Genomic DNA, 23,153 nt, shown 5'->3' with positions numbered 1-23,153 from the left:
TCGCTGAGGTCGGGGACGGGCAGCACAGCACCGTCGCTCCTGGTGCCGTGCCTGGGATCAGATCCCTGTTTTCCCGTCTCCGTGGCCCGCGAGGTCCATCCAGGGGCCCAGAAGGAGGAAAAGCCTGGTGCCCCCTCAACGCTGGGGGCCGAGCTTCGCCAGTTCCTCGCGGACACCCGTGGCACTAAGGGAAAGGTAGAGCTGGCCCTTTGGCGCTGGGGGGACTTCCACTCCATCCTCGGGGCCATGAGAGCCCTCTTGCAGGAGGGGAGAGGGACCAAGAGGCAGGACATCACGACCTACTGCCGGACCCGCAAATTCTGTGATGCTCTCCTTGCCTTTGGGTCGGGGAGCGGCCTGTTGCAGGTCCTGCGGGGGGCCGACGATCACCCTAACCATGAGGATCCACCCCAGCCCTCATCATGAAATATACAACCATCGCCACTTTAAATGCCTGGGACTGTAGGGCAGGTCTCCGCAGGAGCCAGGTGCTCTCCTTCCTCAGGGAGTGGGAGTACTCGGTGGTTTTCCTGCAGGAGACCAACTGACTCCAGCCGTGGAGGCTGGCTGGTGGCTGGAGTTGGGGGACGGGGTGTATTTTAGCCACCTCAGCGCTCGCGCGGCTGGAGTGGTCACCCTGTTCTCCCCTGCCCTATGGCCCGAGGTGCTGGGGATTGCCGAGGTCGTCCCGGGCCACCTGCTGCACGTCTGGGCCCACGTGGAGGGGCTGATGTTAAACCTGGTCAATGTTTACGCCCAGAATGTGGGCCCGGACCGGGTCACCTTTTACCAGTGGGCAGCCACCTTCCTCAGCACCCTGGATCCTCATGAATGCCTGGTCCTGGGCGGGGATTTCAACACCACCCTCGAGAACCGGGACCATGCAGGATTCATGAACTGCCAGGCCACAGCAGGCATCCTCAGGGAGATCATAGACCATCACTCCCTGGTGGACATCTGGCGAGACCACCACCCGGACGACACCAACACCTTTACCTATGTCCGGGTGGGGGACTATTGGTCGAGCATCTCCCGGTTGGATCTCATTTATTTATCACGTTTCCATCTGGCGCGAGCCCACTCCTCCAGCATTCGGCCGGTGTCATGTTGAAAGCTCCTACTTTACGGGAATGTGCTACAGGTATCACTTATACACCGGAGCCGCCTCTGGGCATGCAATGGCCCCACACGGCCATGCTGCAGTTTCTGCAGCACTTTGTGCAGGCTGCCTTCATGGTCCTGTCCCAGCTTGACTCCGAGCTCATATTTGAGACCCTCTGCCTGTGTGCGGGAGCAAGGCCCTTGCAACTGCACCCCACGGTGGAGCGACGCTTCTCGAGGCTGGACATGCCATGACCACCTCGGGGATGTTGTGCTCCCCCGCGTTCAGGTGGGTCAAGAGGCACCTGAACCGCACACTCGACCTGCAGGTGAACGACAAGCTGTCCCTACACCCAAGCTCCAAGAGATCCCGGGCCAAGTACAGATTATCGAAGATGCTACGGCCCAGGACAGTGTAAGTCTCGTCGGGGTGGATCACATCCACCAGCACGGACCGCAGTCGCAGCGAGATGGCTTTTGCTACGACCTTGTAGTCCGTGTTGAGGAGCGAGACGGGACGCCAATGCCGAAGGTCATGGAGGTCCCCCTTCTTTGGCAATAAGGCAAGCATGGCTCGCCTACACGACAGAGGGAGGACCCCGCTCTCCAAGGGCTCGGCCCAGACGGTGACGAGGTGTGGGCCGAGGACGTCCCAGAACACGCGGTAGAACTCCACGGTCAGCCCATCCATACCTGGCTTTTTGTTGATGGGCATGAGACGGAGGGCTTCTGAGAATTCAGCCAGAGTGAGAGGCAGCTCTAGCCAGTCCCAGTCGCCCGCGCTGACCGTCAGGAGCTCGGTTCAGAGCACCCTCCGGGCGTCGGCTTCAGTCAGATCTGGGGAGAACAAACTGGCATAGAAGGCCCTGGCCCTTTCATGCATCTCCTCCGGATCCGTGAGGGGGGTGCTGTCCTCTGCCAAAAGGCAGGTGACGTGCTTTTTTGCTCCCCTCTTTTTCTCCAGGGCATAGAAGAAGGAGAGGGATGCAGGATCGAACAAAGGTTCCTGAAAATAATTGGCACAACAGCATTGTGCAAGAGGGGTTACGGCAGGGCTACTGCTAATGAAGATTCTCCGGATTGCGGCATCGGGACAAGCCCAACACCTCGAGTGGAGCACCCACGGGGACACTACTTGATGAAGAAGTCACAGTATCACAAAAATAATGTAGTCGAGTCAAGTTCAAATCTCCAGCAATGGGACTTGAGAATTCTAAGGAAGTATCTATCTGTACCTAGCAATTCCTGCTATGATTATCATATAGCACTTTCTATCCTTTAATTTTAGTGTTCTAGTACTGCATTCTGGAGGTCATAATATACAGCCTGAACGCCTAATAAAAAAGCATCCCACCGCCCTCCCACTAGTCTCTGCTTGAACCACGTGTATCATCAGACGGTTGTGGTGGGGTGCTAGACACACCTAAACCATCCTGACAGCTCCCCTGTCCTCATGCTCATTGCTCCATTCATATATTGAATGGAGAACAGAACGTCCTACAGCAGAACTGCAATGAAATCATTGACACAAAAAGCACGGAAGCACTTCCTGATGGCAAATCCCTGCTCCTGATGCTAGTGATCCCTCGTCTACCTACACCCAGGTCTTTAAGTATCAGGCCAATTCTAGAAAAAAGTCCTATAACTATGGTTTTCAAAAATACTGAACATGGCTAATTGAATTATGAGGTCCCTTTAAGGCAGGGATTGAGAAACAATTGCCTGTAGACTGCCATGCTTTGGATTCCCTCCTTTCCCCTGTAACAAGGCAACTTGACACTAGTGCTCTTGCCACGTGGTGGAGTGGCTTCAAGGTTTCTTGCCCCGTCTTCTACACATCACTGGAGCAGGTGGGAACGGTCTAGGTTGGATATTAGGAAAAACTATTTCACTAGGCGGGTGGGGAAGCACTGGAATGGGTTCCCTGGGGAGGTGGTGGAATCTCCATCCCTAGAGGTGTTTAAGTCTCGGCTTGACAAAGCCCTGGCCGGGTTGATTTAGTTGGGATTGGTCCTGCCTTGGGCAGGGGGCTGGACTTGATGACCTTCTGAGGTCTCTTCCAGCTCTATGGTTCTATGACCAGCCCATTTTGTCCTGCTGCTCCTGGACTCTGCCTTGGAGCTGCCCCCCTTGCAGCCTCCTGTTTGCTGTACAAGGTGTGGGAGGTACAAGAGGGGGGTGCTAATGTCAGGGTTTCCCTCCTCACCACACTCCTGTACCCTATCACCACACAGAGAGAAGGGGCTGGGGGGAGCTTAGGAATGACACTCTCTGGCACTCTATGGTAACTGCTGCTCCTGGAAGTGGCTGGCATGTCCCTGCGGCCCCAGAGAAAGTCACTTCTGGGGGTCTCCATACACTGTTCTTGCTGCAGACACCACTCCTGCAGTTCCCATTGATCAGTAATGGGGAACCATGGCCAGTAGAAGCTGTGGTGTTACCAGATTTGCCCAATACTCTGGGGTATGCTCATTTATCAGGGTTACCCTTATGGGACTGGGGGAAGGTTAACAGTTCTATCAGTGTGCTGTTGGTGCTTACTGGGGCTCTCATATGGAGCTGAATTCTCCCTGCTGCCAATTCCCCCTCCCACTGGAGCTCTCCTGCAGGAACTAGGTTCCTCAGGATGGGGTTCTTCCCACCTTAGCAACACACACAGACACTCACACACACTAGTCAGAGCACGTCTGAGAGGACTGGGTACTCAGCACTCACAAGCTGACCCCCTCATATGTCCCTGGACTCAGCTGGCTGGGTTTCAAAGCAATGCCACACTGCACCCTCATGTGCCTTTGGACTCCGTGGGCTGGATTAAACAGCACTTTAAGCTGCCATCCTCATAAGCCCCCAGGTTCAGCACCCCCTATCCCCACTTTCACACCACAGTCATTCACTGGTAAACCACACGATGAGCAAACCCCACAGGATTTTGGGCACTACAGGGATCTTTTGCTTGGGTACAAGAAGCGTTGTTGCAGAGCGAATGGGGAAGCCAAAACAACACCCCTTAAGGAAGAGTGAGCAAAAGAGAAAGAAAGAGAGAGAAGCAACCAGCTTAACAATGAAAGTGATTTATTTCTGAGTAGGGAATAGATATCAAACAGTTACAATATTAAATCTAACAATTACAATATTAAATCTAAATTGAAGCTGCTTACAAATGTTAGGTAACCATATAACAGTTTACACAGGGCAGGGTCAGGAGGCTATGCTTAGAGAGATAGTTGAGAGAGAGAAAGAGAAAGAGAGAGAGAGAGAGAGAGAGACCTCACCACTCCACGGAGCTTGCACTGATCGGGGTTCCCAGATGATGATGGTAGCCGGGGGTCTAGAGGGCAGGAGAAAAGCAGGACAGAGCCCCCAGCACGATCAGACAGGAGATGAAGAAGTCTCAATGGAACTGATGCAGTTTAAGTCCAGGTATCAGAACAGTTTTCTTGGGGCAAGGATAGGAGTTTTATAGAGATAGTTCAAAGAGAAAGAGGAGAGACAATAGAGACTGATCACACCTGGTTATGGGTGATGTTCCTTGAACGAGCTCACAATGCAACTAGGCAGTTTCAGTATTTTAGATGTCAATAGGATCGTTACTAGAATTGGTCTGATAATGACTAATTTGGGTGTGAGCAGGACTAGATTCATTAGCATCTGGAGCAGGGATTTCCCATCACGCAGTGCTTCTCTGCTTTCGGTGTCCCATAGTTCAGTGCAGTTCCTGCCTTGGAAGAGCTGCTCTCCATTCTGTATGCTAATGAGATGTCCCTCTGTTCCATCTTTAATGTAAATGAGGCTGGGGTGTTTCCTTAATTGTATCACCCTTGTCTGAAGCAGTTTAGGTGTGTCTTCCCTGGCCTTTTCTTTGCTTCTAGCAGAGGCCTGAGGGAGGGGGATGGTTTTTCATGAATGTCACTCCCTGACTCCCCAAGAGCACAGGGTTGACAGGCGACCATGTTCTGGTTCCCCAATAATCACAGAGCTGGTGGGTAACAAGTCCCCCCGTTGATGGGGTGCTTGCGCTGAGCAAGTATCCCCATCACATCCTTAGTCCATGATAGTGAGTTTGGTCTTCAATCCATTGTAGCCGTCGCATCAGTCGTTGGATCCAGCAAACCAGTAGAATCAGACCAATTACTAGTATAATTTGGAAACCCATGATCACCACAAGGGGGTGAAGCATAATATTTAAAAGACCAGTTGCACTGGGGCTCCACCCAAGCAATGTCTCCCACCAGGAGTGATGGCCTGTGTCTGCAACTGTAGCTGCTAGCCTAGAGATCTCTTGGTTATAGTGCCGAATCTCAAGTTTACCCTTTTCTCCCAGAGTTTGGAGCTTCTGAAGCTCAAGTTGTAAGGAGGGATGATTTAATAGTCCCTTAATAACATTGAGACCCATTCCCAGTATAATGGGGGAAATCTCCTTGTATAGCTCAGGGTAGGCTTTGAGATGTTGTACAGTCCATATAGGCACAGTAAACTTGCTATCACAGGTAACAATTGTGGTTACATTACAGAAACAGCGATTAATGTAAGGCACCATGGGTTGAATCCAATATCCATTAATTAGTACAATGCTACATCTTGTTCTTACACAGACACATGCTTTACCAATATAGACAATAACAGACCCCTCTTCCTGGATAACATCAAAGGAACAGTGAGATTCATTTCCCGGTTGTGGGAAGAAACACTCATCATGTTCCTCTAAGGCTTGGTCTTCACAAATGTAGCCCAACCCTTCTCTCCTCCTACACCCTTTTACATTTACTGTGTTCCATACATTATCCTTCTGCCAGGCCCAAGTGTTGGGATCCTTGGAGTACATTACTGAATCATCATTAATTTGTAATCCCAGTGGGACAACAGGGTGAATTACTCTGATTTCTTTCCCTGCCACGGTTATGAGGAATAACTGCAGGCTTTGTTTGTCATGATTATATGAAGCATTAACTAATCTCCACCAAGGCTGGAGGACTAGTTCTTCGTCTGTTACATGGGGCCGTATTAAGTTGATTACCTCCATGGGAATCTGTCCTGCTAAGGCTTGCCGAATCATTCCCATGATTACATTTTGGGTGAGAGCCTGAGCTTGCTCACATGCAAAAGTCAATGAGATATTATTTTGGAGAGATTGCACACCAGATATGATTGACTCTTCATCTTTTTCTATGAGTTTTTCCCACCCAGGAAATACCTTACTTATTAGCTGCTGTTCCTCACTTAACTGTTTCAAAGAGGACGTTAAGGGGATTCCCATGTTCCCCATATTTTCGGTGGCATATGATAACTTATTAGCCAGAACCTCTATGTTTGCAGCATCAACTAAAGAAATTCCGGTTCCTACAGGTGCGAGCCAATCTTTTAACTCTCTTTTTACCCTATTTACATGATTGATCCCTTGCCACATTTTTACCCATTCACCCCAACCCCTATGGCTAGCTCCAATCAAGGGGGCACATACAGGTGCAATGTGAGAGATATTCATGCCTTCCAATTGGATTTGGAGTTCCTTCAGAGAAATCCGAGGTTGAGCAACCAAATGTTCTTGTTGATCCAATTTTAACACATGAGGTCCAGAAATTGGGGCTTTTAAGTGTTGGAGGGGAGCAAGGTTTATAATCAGTGGGTCAAACTTTAAAACCGTTTTTGGTTGTGGACCCAATTCTAATGTGTACAAGCCAGACTCATAAAGTCCTTCTGAAATGGAAAGGTGTCCATAGAATTTGAACCGAATTGTTGGTGTGAGTTTGTCACAGCGTGTGCCCTGTAATGGAACTACCCAGTCTGGGGGACCTTGCTGAATCATGTCATGCCCTGCTACAGTCCAGTTTAGTGGTTCCCAGTTTACAAGGGACCGTGTAATATTCTTGCCACTGGGTGTGATTAGAGACAGCTGCAGCTCCTCTTCGGGTAATGGAGGTGTCTGGATGCCAGCAACAATGACGACATGCAAGGGCATGGTTGGTCCCCAAACGGCTGAAGAAACCAGGACTATTCGGCACCTTTCACCACCTGGAAGGCTGTTGTTAGTGGCATTGGATGGTGCCACAACCCGACTGTGCTTTCGAGACCACAACGGCTTACACAAGAAGGGGATGGAGTCTGGTGTGGTCTTTGTTTCATAGCAAAACTTGAGTGACTCTCCGGTGGCAACCTGTGTGCAATTGGCCATACTTTCCCAGGAGCACCCAGAGGAGTTGCCAATAGCATGGAATAGGTAGTGCCGCTGCAGGGCCCAGGGATTGCTCCCATTTCCGTAAAATCCATGCATGTGACACAATAATTTTACTTCCTGAGCTTCAGCTGGCAAGCACCTCCATAGGTTCAGGGGGATCACAGGTCCAGCATAGAGCCTCGGTAACATCAGACTCCACATACTTAGGGCCAGCAGAGTGCTGGGGCAACCGTGAGCTGTCATGACTCTTGTTCAGGATCTGTAAAAGGGCAGAAAAGAGAGAACAAACTCCACACTCCCCGCCATATATATATATATGGGGAGAATCGTGAATTATTATTACAGAGTGAACATGAAATAGCGGCCTATATAAGAATGGCCATAATAAGTCCAGTACTTCTTTGGCCTGTTCCTGCTTCAGCATCAGGGTAGGCACTGACAAGCCTAGCTGACATGTATTTTTTTTTTTAACAGCCCCAAGCTGTTCCTTCTTGCTAGTCAAGAAGGGTGGCTGGCAGGATGGAGAAGTCAGTTATGCTATTCCTTGCAGGTCAGGTGGTTTATCTTTCCACTCTTTGATTTGTGACGAATGAAACCATTTCTGCCAGAGTTTCCCATTTTTCCTATTCAGGATTTCTACCTGGTCAACACTGGGGCTAGCCCAATTCACAATCATGCAGAGGGTGTGTGTCAGAGAATGCTGTTTTGCTGAAAACTTTCTGTACATTACTGGTTGGCCTAATTCCCATACTACCAGAGGTTTTCCCCAATGTACTTTTTTGTCTTGTTTCCCTTTATGTCCCTGATCATGCACAAATTGAATCAGGTTCCCCTGTATCTGGTTGGGGACTATCCAGTGCCTTTCACTGCCTGCACCCTCTGCCCACCAGACATCTTCAACCTGCTCCATCCTGGATTTTCCTGTGTGCTCTTTCCTTTTCCTGGCTAAGGACTGAATTTCTGTATCCCCATCTTGAAAAGTACCTAACTCTAAGGCATCTATTCCGTGGCCTAAAGGTTTTCCCTGAGTAGTTACGGCCTCTGTTTGTTCCACCTGGTCTGTGTCTTTGGTATGGTCACTGATAGCAGCAGCTTTGGCTAAGGCATCAGCTCTGTTGTTCCAGTGTGCTTCCTCTGAGGGATTTTTCTGATGCCCCTTGGTGTGAATCACCCAAGTGTCTCCAGTTCTTTCCATGTCAATTCCCTCCTGAGCACAGCATTCTACTTGTCCCTGTAGTCTGTCTACTAGCAAGGGACCATCCTGCCAAACAGGTGCTTCCTGGATTTCTCCCCCACACCCACTGAGCTGAGCCTGTTTAGTGGTGGGTCTCCCTCCCGAGATCCACCGAGGACTCAGAATGTTTACTGAGGCTCCTGTGTCCACTAGCAGCTGGGCTAACGTCCCTGGATTCCCCACTGTAGCCCTTACAGTTGGTCTCCCCCACCTGTCACAATGAAGTCTTGCAATCAGCTGGGGAGGCCCACGGGGAACAGGGCACCCCTATTGATCAGCTGACTCCCTTGAAAGCCTGCACTCAGAAGAGGAGGCAGGATTCTGGTTTTGACCGGGAGTGAGTGTTGGGGACTCACTCCTCACTGGAGCAGTGGGCCGAGGTGGGGCTCCCTCCATCAACTCTGTTCTTCTTGTAACCTGAGACAAAGCATTAATTAGAGTGCTGAGGGGCTGGCGATCATATTTCCTCATGTCTTCCCCTAACTTTACTAGCTCCATCCAGATCACATTCCTAAGGGTCTCCTTGGGTCGGCGCTGCCCAATACGGTGGGAAGTAGGGGGACTACCACTGGGAGTGCGACTGGCAGAATGGGGACCATTATTTGCAAAAGTAATAGCCTGTACAGGCTCACAGTTAGTCTTTTTGCTGATCTGTTTTTTTAAAACACCAGTCTCTCTTAACAAATCTCCCACCTGTTTAATTTTTGCCACTAGCTCATTCCATGTAAGGTGTTCCAAATCCACAGCCCCCATGGTCATTTTTGTCTGGGAATTTAGACCTGCATATGTGCTCTGTACCAATTCATGTCCCTGATACTGGTAAGTGATAATTCCGTTCTCTTCTGTCTGGGGCAATGAATCAGAGAGAGCTGCCAGCATCTTTTTGCGAATTAGGTAAGCTTCAGGGGCCTCTCCAGGTTTCTGCTCTTCCAGAATATAGAGTTTTTTAAGGGAAGAAGCAGGCAGTAATATTTTGAGAGCACTTATCATCCATTCCCGGGGCCCAGGGGCAGTCCGCTCCCATGAACCTATGCCTATGTCCAGAGCATCTGCATCACCAGGAGAAGCACATAACTGAGCCAACTGGGTAAGGTCCATGCCATCAGCAGAGGGGTACATTTGCCAAATGCGAGCCATCCATGCCACAGCTGTGTCACAGTTCAGTGGTCCCAGCCTCTCAGCAATAGCCTTGGCCTGGCTAGGAGACCACCTTGTTACATCGGTGACCAGCTCTGTTGTGGGAAGGTCAGCTCCTGCAACTATGTGTTTAACTTCCCTTGTGGATACAGGGGCAACATTGTGCCTGTGAGACCACTGGGGGTTAAATGGGGCTTGGGGTTCAGTATCAGGGAGTATTTCTATTTTTGTAGGAGGTTCCCAATCACAGTCCTCTCTTAACCTTACAGCTGCTACCACCCCCTTATGGGCACTAAGTTGGGCATGCAGTTTACTGATCTCTGCCTCACACTTCTGATGGCAAGTTGCTGCCTTGTTTTCATCTGCTAGAAAGCGAGTTGCTGCTCGTGCTTCCTCTAACAACATTTTAGTGTGAGACAACTCTTTTCTGTACTGTTCTGCAGCCATATTGGCCTTGTCCCTTTCCTCTTGCATATTTCTAAGTAAAGTCACCATTTTAAGCTTTTCTGCTATAAATTCACATCCATCCATCTCACTTTTATCCAAACACTGTTGTAACTGCTTTTTCTCCAGCTCCAGTTCCTGCCTTCCCTTTACCATTTCAGCCATGTCCAGACATGCATAAAACAATGCCCATGCAGCAGCTGCATCTTTTGCACTACCTCGTGGTTTAATGGTTGTGCAGTATTGTTCAAAGCTCAAACTTGCTTCAAGCAGGGGATCCTCACCCTTAAAGCACCCTCTTTCCCAGGGACATTTCCCCTTCTTCATTACCCATCTCTCTAACCTATTGCTTTTCTCCTGTCTCAAGCGAGCAGCCAAAGGGGTTCTCTCAGACATCTCTACTTTCCTTATTTCACTAGTTATCTTTTACCTGCAGTCAATATAACTCTAAAACATTTACTTTCAAGCCCAATATTTAACTTTCAATTGCACAGTCCCACAATAATTCCAAGAACAATTCAGAACTTTACCACATTAATTCCTAGTCGCACAGTTCTACAAAAATTCCAAGCACAATTCAGAACTGTTACCACATTAATTCCTAGTTCCAGTTCTACAATAATTCCTAAATGCACAGTACTACAAAAATTCCAAGCACAATTCAGAACTGTTACCACATTAATTCCTAGTTCCAGTTCTACAAAAATTCCAAGCACAATTCAGAAACTTTACCACATTAATTCCTAAATGCACAGTTCTACAATAATTCCAAGCATAATTCAGAATCTTTACCACATTAAGTCCTATTTGCACAGCTCTGCAATAATTCTACAATAATTCCAAGCACAATTCTGACCAGTTACCACATTAATTCCAAGCACAGTTCAGCTACAATAATTCCAAGCATAGTTCAGAACTTTTTCAAGTATTCTATGTGAATAATAGAAGGAGCTCAATAAAAGGCTTAAAAAAAAAGACAGAAAAAAAAACTGACTCAGGCCCCTGCCTCAATTTCCCCACTCTGGAGCAACTACTCAGAACTTTACCAAGTAGTCTATAGAAATGATAGAAGCAGCTCACTAAAAGACAACAACAACAACAAAAAGGAAAGAGAAAAGAGGAAACAAAAAAAAAAACCTGTGCCTCAGTTTCCCCACTCTGCAGCAACTACTCAACAAGTACCCCGTGATCAGGATCACGTGCAGCCCACATTCTCCACCAATTTGTTACCAGATTTGCCCAATACTCTGGGGTATGCTCATTTATCAGGGTTACCCTTATGGGACTGGGGGAAGGTTAACAGTTCTATCAGTGTGCTGTTGGTGCTTACTGGGGCTCTCATATGGAGCTGAATTCTCCCTGCTGCCAATTCCCCCTCCCACTGGAGCTCTCCTGCAGGAACTAGGTTCCTCAGGATGGGGTTCTTCCCACCTTAGCAACACACACAGACACTCACACACACTAGTCAGAGCACGTCTGAGAGGACTGGGTACTCAGCACTCACAAGCTGACCCCCTCATATGTCCCTGGACTCAGCTGGCTGGGTTTCACAGCAATGCCACACTGCACCCTCATGTGCCTTTGGACTCCGTGGGCTGGATTAAACAGCACTTTAAGCTGCCATCCTCATAAGCCCCCAGGTTCAGCACCCCCTATCCCCACTTTCACACCACAGTCATTCACTGGTAAACCACACGATGAGCAAACCCCACAGGATTTTGGGCACTACAGGGATCTTTTGCTTGGGTACAAGAAGCGTTGTTGCAGAGCGAATGGGGAAGCCAAAACAACACCCCTTAAGGAAGAGTGAGCAAAAGAGAAAGAAAGAGAGAGAAGCAACCAGCTTAACAATGAAAGTGATTTATTTCTGAGTAGGGAATAGATATCAAACAGTTACAATATTAAATCTAACAATTACAATATTAAATCTAAATTGAAGCTGCTTACAAATGTTAGGTAACCATATAACAGTTTACACAGGGCAGGGTCAGGAGGCTATGCTTAGAGAGATAGTTGAGAGAGAGAAAGAGAAAGAGAGAGAGAGAGAGAGAGAGAGACCTCACCACTCCACGGAGCTTGCACTGATCAGGGTTCCCAGATGATGATGGGAGCCGGGGGTCTAGAGGGCAGGAGAAAAGCAGGACAGAGCCCCCAGCACGATCAGACAGGAGATGAAGAAGTCTCAATGGAACTGATGCAGTTTAAGTCCAGGTATCAGAACAGTTTTCTTGGGGCAAGGATAGGAGTTTTATAGAGATAGTTCAAAGAGAAAGAGGAGAGACAATAGAGACTGATCACACCTGGTTATGGGTGATGTTCCTTGAACGAGCTCACAATGCAACTTGGCAGTTTCAGTATTTTAGATGTCAATAGGATCGTTACTAGAATTGGTCTGATAATGACTAATTTGGGTGTGAGCAGGACTAGGTTCATTAGCATCTGGAGCAGGGATTTCCCATCACGCAGTGCTTCTCTGCTTTCGGTGTCCCATAGTTCAGTGCAGTTCCTGCCTTGGAAGAGCTGCTCTCCATTCTGTATGCTAATGAGATGTCCCTCTGTTCCATCTTTAATGTAAATGAGGCTGGGGTGTTTCCTTAATTGTATCACCCTTGTCTGAAGCAGTTTAGGTGTGTCTTCCCTGGCCTTTTCTTTGCTTCTAGCAGAGGCCTGAGGGAGGGGGATGGTTTTTCATGAATGTCACTCCCTGACTCCCCAAGAGCACAGGGTTGACAGGCGACCATGTTCTGGTTCCCCAATAATCACAGAGCTGGTGGGTAACAGTGGGCTCAGTGCTTGTAGAGGAGGGGCACCAAATGGCATCATGCCAGTGGCTTTCAGGAGTGGGGCAGGGCCCGGGCCGAAGTAAGCCTGCCTTAACTCCACTGGTGAAACACCAGAAGCCATCACAGTTAAACAGAGCCCAGCCAGAGCCTGCTTCCTGAACCCCTGTCCAAGCCCTGAACCTCCTCCTACACCCAACCTCTTGCCACAGATATGAGTCCCCCTGCACCCAAACTCAGTGCCAGAGTTGCAACCTGAAGGCCCTCCTAGACCCCATTGTCCTACCCTGGGCTAAGACCAGAGCCCCTCCTACACTCCAAACCCATAGGCACAAGCACAGGAAGAAGAGGGCTGCAGTGAGCATGGTGAGGCCTCAGAGAAGGGGCAGAGGCAGGGCAGGGCCTCAAAGAGGGGCTGAAATGAAGTGGGGCACAGGTTTGAGGAACATCTTACATTGCACTTACATTGGAAACGTGATCTTGCAGTTAATAAGGTTGGAGAACAATGTTATAAGGAGTGTGAGGCAGGAGAACATCAAAATTTAAAAAATGGATTTAAAGAGGGCAGAAGAAACTGCTCCTGTAAGAAAATACTGGAAGTATCACTTTCCTACAGGGACCAGTAAGAAAGTCCTAGTGGAGGTAGGACATTCCTATGGGGAACAGTTAGTTAGTCTGCAGTATAAGAAACTGCTACCCTCTCAAACCCTAAGGCTACGTCTATACTGTGCATTGTTGTGCAAGAAGATATGCAAATGAGGTGCACACCTCATTTGCATACCTAATGAGCCACAATTTTGTGGAAGGGGGTTTTGCACAAGAAGGAGCTGTTTACACTAACTACTCCTTCTTACACAAAAAAACCCTCTTGCGCAGGAGCCGTTCTGCCTGAAAATAAGCAGCAGAACGGCTCCTGCACAAGAAGGGTTTTTTTGAGCAAGGAGTAGTGTAGACAGCTCCTTCTTGCGCAAAAGCCCCTTCCGCAAAAATGACGGCTCAGGTATGCAAATGAATTGCGGCGATATTCATTGCCACCCCTCATTTGCATATCTTCTTGTGCAACAATGCGCAGTGTAGACGGAGCCTAAGGCTGATTCAGGTCTAGCAAATTCCTGGAGTTTAGACCAACAATGACATTTGCTTTTTTGGAGGACTTTTACAGAGCCTTTTACACTTTCATTAAAAGCATTTATAAATGCACTTGTGTTATTTGTTTAGAGCTGTGTTTCTCAACCAGTGGTATATCTGGGAGGTACTTCAGCACAACTGAAATTTGGAGAAAACTGAATTTATGTTTTAAATTTTACAGCATTTTATTATTTTTGTACTTTTTACACGAAAAAAATGTCATCTCCTACCTGGCTACAATTAAGTTGTTTAACAAATGTGTTGCAATGGTAGAAAAAAATTGTCTGTCTGAAAACTGTAGGTACTGGCGGTACTTCTAATTTTTTTTAAAAAGGGGGTACTTATACTTTTTTTGGAAAAGGGGTACTTTATAAAAAAGGTTTAGAAACACTGGTCTGTAGAGAATCAGCAAGCATAGTGCTTTGGCCGCATGACAGAGCGTCCCAAGGACGAAACCAAGCAAGAGTCCTGAGCCAACAATAACAACATCTGCCCGAGTCAATGACCTTCGAGAGTGCTGTGTTTGGGACTGGGTAAAAGCAGTTTGTGAAAAAGCAGTTTGTAAACTTTTAAGGGTATAAAGATAGTTGTGATCTTGCAATAAAACGATTTCGTGCTTGCACCGGCCCGAGTCCGTGCCTTCATACACCACAAATGGCACCTGATACAGGGCTTGAAGTGAACGAGTGATTCAAACTGGTGATGTACCCGCGGCTGGACGGAGGATAAGTTGTTGAGAGGAGCTCCTGAAATTACTGACATCACCATTCGCAGGACGAACAGGTGAGCAGCCGCGGACAGAATAACAGTATGGGGCAGTCTGCCACGAAAGAGCAAAAACTGCAGCTTGAGATCTTGCAGCGCATTGTGAAGGAACAGGGGTTTAAGGTTCCCCCTGTACAGCTGGTTCAGCTGTTGGTTTGGATACGAGACCACTGCCCGTGGTTCCCAGAAGGGGGTTCTTATGATTTGATCTTCTGGGAGAAGGTGGGCAAGGAATTGAGAACCTCTGAACATCTTGCATTATCCCTCCCAAAAGGGATCATAGTAACGTGGCGAACTGTTTATACAGCCATACGGGCATTGCATCCCGCCGAGTGGGTCCTGAAGGAAGCGTCGGCAACATTTGATCCCAGGCCATATCAGGACCCAGAGGATCCCTCGTCCCCTCCCCCGAAACCCCCGGGGAGGATTGTGAGCCAGTGTACACCACGGTCCCGGTCTCCCCGGAGCCTGACGACTTGTGCCTCGGCCCTGAGGACAGTGAATCTGAGGACGGCGGGCCCGAGGACCCCTTTGACACAGGGACGGCGGCGGTCGGCGTAGGGCCTGACTCGTACCCGCCGCTCGAGCCCGTCAAGGCCCTGGCGGCATCTGCGCCGACGGCGGAGCAAATTTTACAGACTCAGAGGCTACGAGCTGTTTCTCGGTCCTCGATTGTAGCCCCTCCGCCATTTGCCCCAGCATTAGCTCCCGCTTCTTCATACAGGTCCGCAAGCCACACGGTCGCTCCATATGGGCCCCCCTTGGCGGCGCCCTCGCATAATGAACAGGCAGGGGTTTTATCTGAATGCCGATGTGAGGCTCTTCAGCGAGGAGATGTGCAGCTTCTACAGGCTTTTCCAATTGTATATGCGCCCCAACGGCCCGCCCGACATGAGGCTTTGCCATATGAATTTGTAAAAGAGTTGCGCAAATCTGTGAAGGATTATGGATTACAGTCGTCTTATACGATAAATTTGGTTGTGGCTATTTCGGAGTCATATGTTATGGCCCCGCATGATTGGCGCGCGCTATTACGCCTGCTACTTAGCCCGGCGCAGTATGCAGTTTGGGACACCGAGTATCGTGACGGTGTTACGTCGCAAGTTATGGATAATATTACCAATGGGGTAAACGTTGGCATAGATGAACTTATAGGGCAGGGCCAATATGCTACTCCCCAGGCTCAGATGAATCGCTTGGTATTTACGCAAGCCACATCGCTGACCCTTCGAGCCTTATGACAGGTCCCTGATGCGGGCCAAAGGGACACATCTTTTGCTACGGTCCGCCAGGAACCCTATGTGTCATTTTTGGATAGGCTCCAAACCACCATACAATGACAAGTAGACTCAGAGGAGGCTCAGCACCTGTTGCTGTTTCAATTGGCTATTGAAAACACTAATATAGACTGCAGGAAGGCTTTGGATGTAGGGATAACATATTAATGTATTGAAAATGATTCCTCCAAATGGAAGTGACTCCCCATAATTTGTTCCCCACAACTTAGTGTTTAGATTTATTATTAATTCTTCTTCTTATTATTATTATTATTTGTTAAGATTGTTAAATGTTTAGATTTATTATTATTATTGTCCCTTTAGAATATAATATATTAGGTCATGTAACTTAGAACTGTTAAAAATATAATCCTAACTGTTAAGAATATAATCCTATGTAGCCAGAAACAGCCCCCCCCCCCCCCCCCCTGCGCTCCAGGGCATACTCAAGCTTGTGCAAGGGGCTGCTTGAAATTGACATTGCAGAGATACATTGTAACAATGCATTGTCAAGCCACTAACTCTGCTATGGGAGCCAAGCCCTGTAATTGACTTAAGGGCATTGTTACTTAATTGAGGCCTGTTCTCTTTAAAACATTGTAACTTTATTCAGCACTCAGAGAATGTTTTAAGCAATACCACCCAGAAACTTTCTGTAACTACAACTTTTATTATTATACAAAATACTGTATGAATGTATGAGAGAGTGCTTGGATGATGAGTGAATGGTTCTGAGAGGTGCCAGCCTGAGAATACAGCAACAAAGGGCTGAAGAAGGCGTCAGGTGCCAGTGCAACCAAAAGGTGTCAAGTGGAGAAACTGGAGGTCCACCCGATGAGATCACTGATGAGCACCTGGCAGCCACCCTGGAGACATCAGCATGATACAGCAATTTCCATAGACTGGCATAGGAAGAAATTCCTATAAGAACTGGACTAAAAAACTATGGAATCAGAGTCCAAGGTTCTACTGCCAGCCTACCAGGAGCTTCAGATGCGCATCTGATCAGGACTTCGCTCCCCACTACCATCACTTGTGTACAGAGTACCTGGCCAGTATCCTGTCACAAGCAACTTCCAGGCTGGTAACTATACACAGAACTTGAATGAATGGATGTATGAATGAATGGTTTATATATATATATATAAGTGTATAAGGGTTAAGTAGTGTTAGGAATAAGTAGTTAAACAACGTTGTTTGCTTCTATCTTTTCTTTATTTTTTATTATTATCTTTACAATAAATGTGGCTTTTTGCCTTATCCCCCTCATAAGATCCTGCTTGCTTTTATTTGGTACAACATGGACCCCCTGCGTAACAAGGCGAAAACTCTTTCAGAATTGATAAATTTGTAAAACCTGCACCCTAAGGGTTAAATATGTCTTCCAAGGAAACTAATTATTGTTTTAAGAATCCAAACTCTGAAACTTCACTGTGTTTCTTTTCAAGGCTGAGTTGATATCACTCTTGGCTTGCTTTCAAATCCAAGGTTGTGTGTGTCTGCAAACTAACTGTCTGTTCTGGAAGGGGGGGGGCACTGTCCCCCATAAGTAAGCCTGTAACATTGCATGTGATTCTTTTCAAGAAAAGAAAACCTTTTGCTTGTTGGAATAGTAATTAGCAAGCACCTTGTTCTAAGAGAGTTTCTGTGGCAGTAAAAAAAGCCTGGTCTGCAGTACAAGAGGGAAACTGAGGCATGCCACCTTTAACTTAATAATTAAACAATAAAGTAATTTACTCAAACCCTCTCAAGCTGGTGTTCAAAATAAAAGCATACTATTGGGTAACAGCAGGCTGATCAAAAAGTAGCAAAAATCTGTAAAGAAAAAGTGTTCTAAAATATAATGCACCACCCCAATGGGGGTAGAAATGTTTTCTTGTCTTTCAGCTCATCAGAAAGCGCTGGTGCCAGCTGAAGCAAAACAACAAACAACAATAACAAAAAACCATGGTTCTGTGTCATGACATAATAAGTTTGTGTTCTGTGTTCTGTCCAGATTTGTCTTGTGTGTCTTGTTTGTGATATATATATTTCAAACGTTGTGTGTACAATATTGTTGTTTTAATGAAAGAATAATTTAAGTCCCTTGAATAATCTTAACTTTGTGCTTTACACAGATGGTTTTTTTGCTTTTATAATTCTAGTGGAGTTTTAGTAGCAGGCTATGCAGTTTGTACTGTCTGGGATGTAGTGAAATCTGCTCCTCTACCTGCTGTTTTTCCCTTCTCTCCTACCATCGCCAGCTCCTTTGCCATCTCTTTCGGAACTGGCCCTCCTGCAAGACCAAGCCCCAGAATCGGGAAAGCAGGAGTGGAGACTGGCAGGGTGCACCTTGCACCCAGAGCACTACTGGTGCAGCTCTGTTGGCCACATTGTTGCCCCAGTGGTCTTGCTACCTCACCTTGCCCCCGTGCTCCATGGATTGTCGCACGTTGGCAAACGTAAAACAAAATTGGTTTGCTCCCAAATTCTCCCAAGCAGCCAAAGATTACTGTCTGGCTTGCCCTGTCTGCCAAGCCTACAACATGGGTAAACCTGTAAAGACAGTCCCGGCAACCAGACCTCCGCCTTTGGGACCATTTCTGAATTTACAAATGGACTTTATTCAATTGCCTAAATGTCAATTTTTTTGAATAATGTGCTGGTGATTGTTTGCTTATTTTTGAGATGAGTAGAAGCTTATCCCTGCAGGAAAACTGATGCCATCACAGTGGCAAAGAAACTTCTAAATTATTACATCCCATCATGGGGAATACACCTTGTGATCTCCAGTGATAAAGGTACCCACTTTACTGGACAAATTGTTCAAAAACTGGCAAAGCACTACTCTACCAGACAAGCACTGCACTGTGCGCGACACCCGGAGAGCGCAGAAGCAGTAAAAAGATGAAACAGGATTTTAGAGAACAAACTTACTAAAATATGTGAGAACTCTGGCCTGTGTGCAAACTCTGCCTGCCCTCTGCAACAGGACCCCGGTCCTAGCAGTAAAGTCACGGACGTTAAACCTTTTCTCAGCACACACACACACACTGCCCTGACCGTCGGCTGACACATGGGTAGAAGCACTCCCGATTGCCCTAATGAGCATGAGAGCCACTCCTAATCGGAAAACTGGACTCAGTCCACATGAAATTGCATGTGGCCGACCTATGAAATTGTTAAGCAACCCAAAATTAACCTGGCTGATGCCACACTTGTTAAAAGAAGCCTAGTCAAGTATTGCCAGGAACTTATGAGGTGTGTACAGTCTTATCATTCACAGGTTAAGGACGCCTTCCAGGAGGCCCCAACTGAGCCGTGCCATAAACTACAACCAGGAGACTGGGTTTGCGTGAAAGTTCACCAATGAAAGACTGCCCTGGAACCCAGGTGAAAGGGTCCCTACCAAGTCCTTCTGACCACACATACTGCTGTAAAGTGCAAGGGATTCCCCACTTGGATTCACGCCTCTCACTGCCAACTGGTTCCAGCGCCTACAGAGGTTGGCCCCAACAAGGATCACTGCAGACCTGGTACCGGAGACCCAGGTCCAGAAGTAGACAGAGATCAACGCAGGCTTGGTACCGGCAATCCAGGCCCAGAAGCAGACGAGCCTGAGAGACCAAGGCTAAGGTACCAGCTGCGGCCCAGAAAAACCTGCCAGCGATAGGTGAAGCAAACTACGAAGTCCTGAAGAACAGCCAGCATGAGGCTGGACAAACAATTCATGTTGAGCTTATGCTTAATCTTGTTTTTAATATCTAGCAGTTATAACCTATATGGTTCAAATGTGTTATGATAAGCACGACTTTCACATGATTTTTTTCACCAGAATGCTAGATCATTAGCTCAGCAATTTTCCCTTACTAAACAGCAGGCGCAAGATATAGTTCGCGCCTGTCCGGATTGCCAGCGTCTATCCGCCATACCGGTACCTAGCGGTGTTAACCCGCGAGGCCTACGGGCCAATGAACTTTGGCAGTCTGATGTGACCCATTTTTCCGAATTTGGCAGATTGCACTATGTACATGTTACTGTTGATACCTTTTCCCACCTTATTGTTGCTACTGCCCATGCAGGAGAAAAGGCTCGTGATGTTGTTCGGCATTGGTTACATTGTTTTGCTGTTATGGGTGTTCCAGTTTCCGTTAAAACTGATAATGGTCCCGCTTATATCTCCCACAAAGTTCAGTCCTTTTTGCAGGATTGGGGTGTAAGCCACACCACAGGCATTCCACACTCCCCCACGGGCCAGGCGATTGTTGAACGCACGCACCGCACTCTCAAGACCCTTCTTGATAAACAAAAAAGGGGGAATCCAGTGGGAATGACCCCACAGGAGCGTTTGGACAAAGCTATGTATGTGTTAAACTTTTTAAATCTTTCTGATTTGTCTTTCACGGCAGCACAGCGCCACTTTGGGCGAGACTCTGCGTGGCCGGAGCGGCCACAGGTTTACTACAGACACCTAGAATCCGGACAGTGGCAAGGTCCCGTTCCATTAATCACGTGGGGACGTGGGTATGCCTGTGTTTCTCTTCCCTCAGGTCCCTATTGGCTTCCTGTGTGATTTGTTAAGCCAGCCAGGATTGGTACGCCATCGGCGCAAGAGATTCAACTCGAGAATGAAGCCTGTAGCTATGATCTTTGAAAAATCATGGCAGACAGGGGAGATTCCAGAAGACTGGAAAAGGGCAAATATTGTGCCCATCTATAAAAAGGGGAATAAGAACAACCCAGGAAACTACAGACCGGTCAGTTTAACGTCTGTCCCAGGGAAGATGATGGAGCAGGTAATTAAGGAAATCATATGCAAACACTTGGAAGGTAATAAAGTGATAGGGAATAGCCAGCATGGGTTTGTGAAGAACAAGTCATGCCAAACTAATCTGATAGCTTTCTTTGATAAGATAACGAGCCTTGTGGATAAGGGAGAAGCGGTGGATGTCATATACCTAGACTTTAGTAAGGCATTTGATACGGTCTCGCATGATATTCTTATTGATAAACTAGGCAAATATAACTTAGATAGGGCCACGATAAGGTGGGTGCATAATTGGCTGGATAACCGTAGTCAGAGAGTTGTTGTTAACGGTTCTAAATCCTGCTGGAAAGGGATAACAAGTGGAGTTCCTCAAGGGTCTGTTTTGGGACCCGTACTGTTCAATATCTTCATCAATGATGTAGATATTGGGATAGAGAGTACGCTTATTAAGTTTGCAGATGATACCAAACTGGGTGGGATTGCAACTTCTTTGGAGGATAGGGACATAATTCAAAATGACCTTAGCAAGTTAGAGAAATGGTCAGAGGTAAACAGGATGAGGTTTAATAAAGAGAAATGCAAAGTGCTCCACTTAGGAAGGAACAATCAGTTCCATACATACAAGATGGGAAGCGACTGTCTAGGAAGGAGCATGGCGGAAAGGGATCTAGGGGTCATAGTGGACCACAAGTTGAATATGAGTCAACAGTGTGATGCTGTTGCAAAGAAAGCAAATATGATTCTAGGTTGTATCAACAGGTGTGTTGTAAGCAAAACTCGTGAAGTCATTCTGCCGCTCTACTCTGCACTAGTTAGGCCTCAGCTGGAGTACTGTGTCCAGTTCTGGGCGCCACATTTCAAGAAAGATGTGGAGAAATTGGAAAGGGTACAGAGAAGAGCGACAAGAATGATTAAAGGTCTAGAGAACATGACCTATGAAGCCAGGCTTCATGAACTGGGCTTGTTTAGTTTGGAAAAAAGAAGATTAAGGGGGGACATGATAGCGGTTTTCAAATATCTAAAAGGGTGTCACAAGGAGGAAGGCGAAAATTTGTTCCTCTTGGTTTCTGAGGACAGGACAAGGAGTAATGGGCTTAAAGTGCAGCAGGGGAGGTTTAGATTGGACATTAGGAAAAAATTCCTAACTGTCAGGGTGGTCAAATATTGGAATAAATTGTCAAGGGAGGTGGTGGAATCTCCCTCTCTGGAGATATTTAAGAACAGGTTAGATAGACATCTGTCAGGGATGGTGTAGACGGAGCTTGATCCTGCCTTGAGGGCGGGGGGCTGGACTTGATGACCTCTCGAGGTCCCTTCCAGTCCTATTATTCTATGATTCTATGATTCTATGAAGGGACCGCTGCCGATCCATAGCGACAAATCCATGACGGTCACCGCTGCATTTTTGTGGTTCCTGTGGAGCGGTTTCTGTGTGCATACTGCGACAGCACATTTGTATTGGGCGCACATCATTGATCCCCCTGTATTCAGGCCTGTGACGTGGTGGGATCCCTCACCGCCCATCAGTAACAATGGTACCGATTGGGTGGGAGGGGTGTGGATACCCCCTACAGCGGAGCAAGAAACCGAGGTCGTTAATGTTACCAATGTCACCTTTGTCACTGACCTCCCACCGCTTTGCTTTTCTACCCTTTATGACTCAGGTTGTGTGGCCGTGCAGCCACAGTTGCATCTAGTGGCGCGGGAGCATGACGGAAGAGTTAACTATACCTTACTGAGCATTCCCGGGATGCACGGAAGCGGCAATGACTCTTGGGAGCCATACGCCCCTGATTTGCCCCACTGCATGATAAAGAGGATATCAGCGGACGCGGCACCGGTTTGGCAGGCATGTCGTGGATGCAGCCCCCTGGTACTCCAGGGCGAATTCGGCACGGTTGTGGATTGGGGCCCTCACGGTATGCTGTGGGATAAAGTGGACAATCGCACTGTCCCCTTCGGCCGGTATAATCATAGCCTTTCATGGCATGGGGGAGGCTCTGCCGGTCCGGTGTTACAATTTATTACTAATGGGGATAACGCCACGGCCTCCATGTTACATAAGGGGGTGTGGCGGATAGGGTTAGCATTTATGGGTTATAGTTTAGGGAGTTTGATTTTAGAGAATTATACATCTAACTATATTAAGCAGCAAGATAATAGTGTTATGGTTTGTACTTCGCATCCATATGTTTTTGCCTTGGCACAAAATGCAAATTTTAGGAGATGTAAATTTTCCCATTCTTGTTATTCTGTTATGTTGTCTGAGGTGCGATATAAGACCTGCATCTCCATGAGTGATAATGTAACCTTTGTGTTCCCTCTTCGACGACGCCCTGAGTTATGGATTCCTGTTAATCTCACACGA

The sequence above is a fragment of the Pelodiscus sinensis genome, unplaced genomic scaffold (genome assembly GCF_049634645.1).
Source record: "Pelodiscus sinensis isolate JC-2024 unplaced genomic scaffold, ASM4963464v1 ctg36, whole genome shotgun sequence".
Taxonomy (NCBI): Eukaryota; Metazoa; Chordata; order Testudines; family Trionychidae; genus Pelodiscus; species Pelodiscus sinensis.
Note: the sequence above shows the minus strand (reverse complement) of the source record.